Source organism: Phyllobates terribilis, unplaced genomic scaffold (assembly GCF_046119375.1).
Source record: "Phyllobates terribilis strain yellow unplaced genomic scaffold, ASM4611937v1 Scaffold_3__8_contigs__length_932513732, whole genome shotgun sequence".
In the NCBI taxonomy this organism is placed as follows: Eukaryota; Metazoa; Chordata; class Amphibia; order Anura; family Dendrobatidae; genus Phyllobates; species Phyllobates terribilis.
In genome coordinates, this window is record NW_027362763.1 from 427,402,937 (window position 1) to 427,409,900 (window position 6,964).

The window sequence follows — 6,964 nt, forward strand, 5'->3', positions numbered from 1 at the left end:
AATTTAGATATTCCAAAAAAAAATCAAGCGTAAATAAAGTGATATTACAATTTTTAGAAATTAACATCTAGCTGTAGGCTAGTTGATAACTTGCTAATTAGTGATGAGTGAACGTGCTAGGATAACGTTTTATCTGAGCATGTTCGAGTGTTATCCGAGTATCTTGGGCATGCTCTGCTAATATAAGCCCCTGCAGCAGAATGTTTTGCAACGCAAGAAAGCCGCGACACATGTGGGGATTGTCTGTTTTTTAGACAATCCCTGCATGTGATGCGGCTGTCTACTGCCGCAAAACATGCAGTCGCAGTAAGTCAAACATATCAGCAGAGCACGCCAAAGATACTCGAATAACAGCCGAGCATGCTCGGATAACACATTATCCGTGCACATTCGCTCATCACTATTGCTGATCCATGGGGGACGGACAGCTGGTATAACCACTGATCACAAGAACTGAGATCTCTAGAGCCTCATTTAAATGGAGTGCTGGCTGGACATGAATGCTGCCATTTGATTCATTCTCTAATCTCTATGGGACTGCTGGAGATAGCTAAGCACTGTGTTTATCATTTCCCTGCAGTCCTGTAGAGAAAGAATAGAGATGTTGTGTACATTGTGACAGAATCACTGGTAAGATCTATGAGGGGAGGTATATGTCACACAGGTTGCTAGCCTGTGTGAACTGAAACCAATACACTTTCTGCCAGCATGTTATATGCTGGAGGGTTAACTCATTTAAAGGGTGTAGTTTTATGGGAATGACGTAGAGATGGGAGGGAAGTCATTCCCCCTACCTCCGCTCAGGGTGTGGCAGAGCAAGGTTTAAATGCTCAGTCAGCTTTATTTCTGTGGAGTGTGTGGTCTGGAGAGGGAAGTCTCCAGGCTGTGTTTGGGTGAAACCAGAGAGCAACCCCGAAGGACTGGTGTTGCTGAAGACTTCTCTGTGCTACCTGCAGCGAGCAGAGCCTCGCTTAGTGTTCGACTCTGTCATACCTTATCTTCTTTTGTTTTTCCCGTTAACCCTGAGAGGGGCTGTTTATTTTTATGGGACACTGCTGGAGTTTATGCCACTGAATAAACCAGCAGGAAGTTAACCCAAACCGTGTGTCCTGTGTCTGGCTCTGGAGAGCCGAGCAAGTCGCTTTACCACAACATGCATTGTCTCCTCTCCATTAAGATGGGTCTCTGAAGATCTTTTTTCTTTAAATTTTGTGGGGACCCAGTGGACATCCACCAATCAGCAAGTTATCACTGATCTTATGGTTAGGAGGTTTTGTGGAAATGGGGAGTTATGACCATGGCCTGTGCAGCAAATTGTGTTTGGGTCAGTTGAAGTTTATATATCGGAATAATGGCGAGATGAAGCAAGGTGAAAGTATTTTTATGGGCAGGCAGTCGGGGAGCTGGCTGAGAAAATATACTGCATAGTGTCGGGCTTTATAAAACTTTCAGTTTAGTGAGAGGTCAGTTTTCAGAGATGGTGTAGACTGTTTGATATATTCAGTCCCAAAGGTGTACAAGTGACCCTGTACATCATGGATGATTAGTACAATTGTAGCCTAAGTGTAATGTTGTTCCTATGAGTTAAAAGACTGATGGAGAAAGTTTAAACAAGATCAAGGGGTTTCATTAGTAAAGTAGGGAAGAAGAAAATGTTCCTGCTGTGTATAGTTAAGATATATTGCAAGTAACAAGGGAAAGTTAACCAATGACAAATTGAAATTGCCCTGCGTGAAGTGCTGATACTGTGATATTACTGTGTTGCTGCATTCCTAATTAAGTTGAGGAACTTTTTGAAAAATTATTTATTTTGCTGTCAAAATTTGAACTGGGGCTATGGTCCACATTGTGGTTCAAGATTTAGCATTATGCATATTTGCAAGTTTATTGACAAGAGTAAATGGGTATACTTCCATTGTAAATAGTGACATTGCAGTCTCAAGAACCTTTGGAGGTATTCAGAATACCAATAGACATTAGAGATCTTATCCATAACAAATCAAATTTGTTACAAATTTGTTACAAAAAAAAAGAATTTTGGTAAATCTGAAATATATGGGTTTCAGTAAGTATCAATCCAGCAACCCAGCAAAATAGATAATTTGCTATCATCTTTTGAGGGCCAGGAAGGGAGTAAAATAATAACATACATTATACTTGCTTATCCGAGGCCACCTCCACCTTTGCCGCAACCTACCAATCCTGTGCTCTGGGCTTCGGTTCTTCCAGCCCTGGGGCCAGTGATTGGACTTATGTGATCATTTGAGGGTGCAATGCACCTTATTGAAGTCAATGATATGCATCGCCCCCTGGTCAATCACTGACTTGAGTGTTGGAAAAAACAAAAGACCAATGTGAAATACCAGGGAGCTGCAAAGGCGGTGCAAGGAAAGGTGAGAGCCTAGAACAGGTGAGTACAGGGCCGCCAACAGGGCATTACTGCCCTTACTGCTATATGGGACCTGGTGAGCAGCAGTACAGAAGGGGGCCCCACTCTTGTGCTTCTGCTCACCGGGCTCCATGATGTAACAAAGTGTTGAGTGCTGGGGCGCCGCCTTTGGTGGCGCTCACCTCGGTTCTATGTGCTTTCCCAGGGCTCCGCAGCGTATGTGCCGTCACCTGAACAGAAGTCCGGAGAAGTATGAAGGAGCTGGAGCTGTGCGGTCGTGGAGCTCTGGGAAAGCACTTGGCGCCATTGCCAGGATACCACAGGCCGAGCTGCGCCTGCAGGTGATCGTAAGTGAGGTAAGTATGATAAAACTTTTTTTTCCTTTTTCTTTCTATAATGAATTAAATAGGTGAGGGAGGGGGACTGCAAGTGATGGAGTGAGGTGAGGGGGCTGCAATTGATGGAGTGAGGGGGGCTGTAAATTATGGAGTGAGGGGGGCTGTAAGTAATGGTGTGAGAGAGGCTGTAAATTATTAAGTGAAGGGGGACTGCAAGTGATGAAGTGAGAGGGGGCTGCAACTGATGGAGCGAGGGGAGCTGCAAATGATGGGGGAAGGGGATGCAAATTATGGAGTGAGGGGGGATGTGGGACTGCAATTGATGGAGGGAGGGGGGTTCAAGGAACTGCAAATGATGAAGCAAGGGGGGAGAACGTGGGACTACAAATGATGGAGTGAGGGGGGAGCTGCAAATGATGGGGAGCTGCAAATGATGGAGTGAGGGGGCTGCAAATGATGGGGGAGCTGCAAATGATGGGGGAGGGGGGCTGAACATGATGGAGAGGGGGGAACGAAGGACTGCAAATGATGGAGTGAGGGGGGAACAAGGGACTGCAAATGAAGGAGTGAGGGGGAGGGGGACTGCAAATGATGATGTGAGAGGGAGGGTGACTGCAAATGATGAAGTGAGAGGGGGAGGGGGACTGCAAATGATAGAATGAGGGGGACGGGGGACTGAAAATGATGACGTGAGGGGGGACAGTTAATTATGAAGTGAGGGGGCGAGGGGGACTGCAAATGATGACGTGGGGGGATACTGAAAATGATGAAGTGAGGGGGAAATGCAAATGATGAAGTACAGAGTGTGGGCGTTGAGGTTGCAGGCGTGTGACTGATTGAATTGGCGGAAAGAGTATGGGTGCTAACTAATTTATATATTAGGTGGGGAAAGTGGCTATTTATAGTTAGTGGGGGCACAGTGGTGGATTACAATATATAATTGGAATGGTAGGTTGCAAAATAAATAATGCTATATTAATGGTGGGTGCACGTCTGTATTTAGCTGAGTAGAAGGGGAAAAAAAGGGGAATGTGCTCTAGATAACTGTTATTTTATGCAGAGATGAGTCTTGGCTGGAAGAAGTGATGGCGGTCTGCACTAGATGAAAAAGAAAAGTGAAGATGAAGGACTTCTACTAGAGACGTCACTGGTGAGTCAGTGTGCTACCTGTACACTTACACTATATATAGAGCTCCCATATATAATGTTGTGTCACCCTGACCTGGATGCCACAAGTGTAATTAAAGCTGTGTCTGAGAGCAAGGGGGAGGTTCTCTAGTCAGGGGAACATTAGCATGCAATGCCTCCTGTCTCAGGCCAGTAGGGGGAGCTGGCTGCCCCTATAAAAGCTGGTACTGAGGGCAGGGTTAGGGAGAACTGGATTGCCTGTCTCAGCACTGAGACGTGTCTCAGCAGAGCAGGGACAGACAGTTGCACTGCACCTAAGAGGAAGTGTGGCAGGAGGAGAGCCACAAGCCAGAGACAAGAGGCAAAGAGAGCCTGTCTTGGCAGAGAAAAGACTTAATTTTACCAGACTTTGGTGTCTGAGGCTGGAAGGATTCCACATCCCCCAGCAGAGAACCAGCCTGCAAGGGACTGTACATTCCTTGGCCTAAGAAGCCTGGAGGCCCTGCCACAACCGAAGGGACCAGTAAAGCCGTACAAGACTGGGAGCAGAAAGGAACCCACGTCGCAGGCCATACAGGCGAGAATACACGGAAAGCTCGGAAACGTGGGCTGTTACCCTATCAGGAGGAGATAGCCAGAAGGAGCGCAGAAAGCACGGTAGGCCTACACCCTCACCCTGACCAGGGCCAATTTCCCCATTGCTCTCAGACATCCAGGTCCCCTCCTAGCCGGGACTGTTTATGGGTCAGTTTACCTGTTTCAGTAAAGACCCTGGACTGCAACTTGTTGTCTGTGTGCTCCTTGCTCCTCCAGCACTATCAGCACTGGGACTCCCACTACCATCACTCCCAACATCCACTATACTGCCCTGGGGCCGCACTCTTCCCGTGGGGAGTCACACTACCCTAGCTGCACACCTCATCAGCCCCAGCGGTCTGCATGCAGCGGCGGTTCCTAATAACCGCAATCCACGGGTGGCGTAGTCGGACATCCGAGTGCCCCACGGCCCAGGGGGCGAGTCAGAATTGGCTTAGTCGGCAGGATTTCGTGCCCGCAACCACCAGGTACTGCGTGCCCGAAAAAGACTTTTGTAACTTACCTGTGGCGAAGTTTCCCGCCGTTCGGAGTCGTTTCCCGCCATCTGGAGCTGATTCCCGCCATCAGACGCCATCTTGGACCGTTTCCCGCCGTCTTCTGCCTTCTTCCCGCCATCCGCAGCTGCTTCCCGCCATCGGACGCCATCTTCGGGATGCCGCGTGGGAAGAAGAGGGGCGTGGACGTCAAAACCGCGTGAGATCCGAAGCTCCGCCCCACACACCGACGCTGCGCAAGGTCCTGGAAGGGAGAGAGAGCGACGCTGATGTCATCAGGACGCGACGCCAGGTCCTCGTCCATAGCAGCAGCAGCAGAGCCGCGGCCTACAGAAGAGGATCGTCGGAAGGTAGGCCACGCTTGACTAGGGGGGAGGAAGATGTCGGACACAGAGGCGCCCACTACCACCAACGCAGCTGCAGCAGCGGTGATGCCCTTTTCCTTGCCCTACATTCCTGGAGCGGCCTGGCTGCCCAAATACTCAGGGGAGCCCCATGCCCTAACTGACTTCAAGGAAAGGCTATACAGTTTGTTCCACGTTTACCCCCTGACAGAGGAACAGAAGGTCAGCATATTGACAGGGCAGTTAACTGGCGCAGCCCAGCGGGAGGTAAAATCATGGCCCACTGAGGAGAAAAGGACTGTGAAGGGTATTCTGGCCCGGCTGCGGGGTACCTTTGACACACGTACCTCCGCTGAGATTAAAATGAGGTTCTATGGGTGTAAGCAGCGGGCACAGGACAGCATCAGAGACTATGCCCTAAATCTGCAGGAAGCCTTGAGGGCTATTCAACAAACTGACCCTGGCAGTGTGCAGGAAACCAATAAGCTGCTAACAGAACAATTCATAGAAGGTCTGCTGTCCAGCGCCCACAGGGCCCAGCTGCGCCTCATGTTCTTTCAGAACCCCGACCTGACCTTTGCCCAATTTAAGGACAGGGCCATAAGGGTGCTCCGTGAATCTGCAACCAGTGGCGCTATAAACCCCCGGCGCCCTGCTATCACCTACCACCAGGAGGCGGCGCCCTCGTCTATGGACTCCGTGGAGGCTGATGCACAGGCCCTGAACCAAGCCCCGTCGAAAGGCCTGCACCACCAAGTCCAGGAGTTAACCAGGAGCGTCACGGCGTTGACCAGGACCGTCCAGGCGTTGCAAGTGGACCCGTCAAGACCCATCGAGCTGGCTTCAAGTCCGGAGGATGTCCCGTGGCGTCGACAGAGGAGGATCCCGTCGTTCCGAGGGAGGCCCACAGACCGCTACGCAGAGGATGGACAGCCCATTTGCCGTCGATGCAACCAGCCAGGACACATTTCCAGGTACTGTAATTTAAACGGGTCCAACCTGGGGCAGAGGGCCGACCCCCAGGCATAAGATCACCAGGCCCTTACAATTGGCGTAATAAGTACATTGGGGGGCGCCCGGTTTTACCCGTGGTGCTGGACGGTATCCCCATGAGCGCCTTGCTGGATACTGGGTCGCAAGTAACCACAATCCCTTATGTACTTTTTAAGCAGTATTGGACTGATGCTGATATCACACGGTATCCAGACAGTAACTTGAGCATCATCGCCAGTAATGGCTTACCCGTGCCGCAGATGAGGTTCAAGGAGATGACCATTAAAATTGGTAAAGTTGAACTGCCGGCACAGGGAGTGATTATTGTGGACATTGACCGTCATGAAAGTCACCCTAAAATAAATGTGGGTACTAACATAATTGAAAATTGTCTTTCAGAGGTAATTGTAATTCTACAACAGGTGGCGGTGAATGCTAGTTCCAGCCAACAGAGGGTCCTCAACAAGGAGATAAAAGCCCTGATGAGACGGCAGCAGGTAGAACTGTCTGGTGGTGAGATCGGTAGCGTAAGACTGAGTGACCCATTCCCCATTTCCATGCCTCCCAAAAGTGAAATGATGATCTGGTGTCGGACTGCAATCAGGTAGAGAGGTAGAGACTACCAAGCCATGGTAGCACCCGTGTACTCAGACAGCAGGCCCACCATTTTGACAGCCCGGG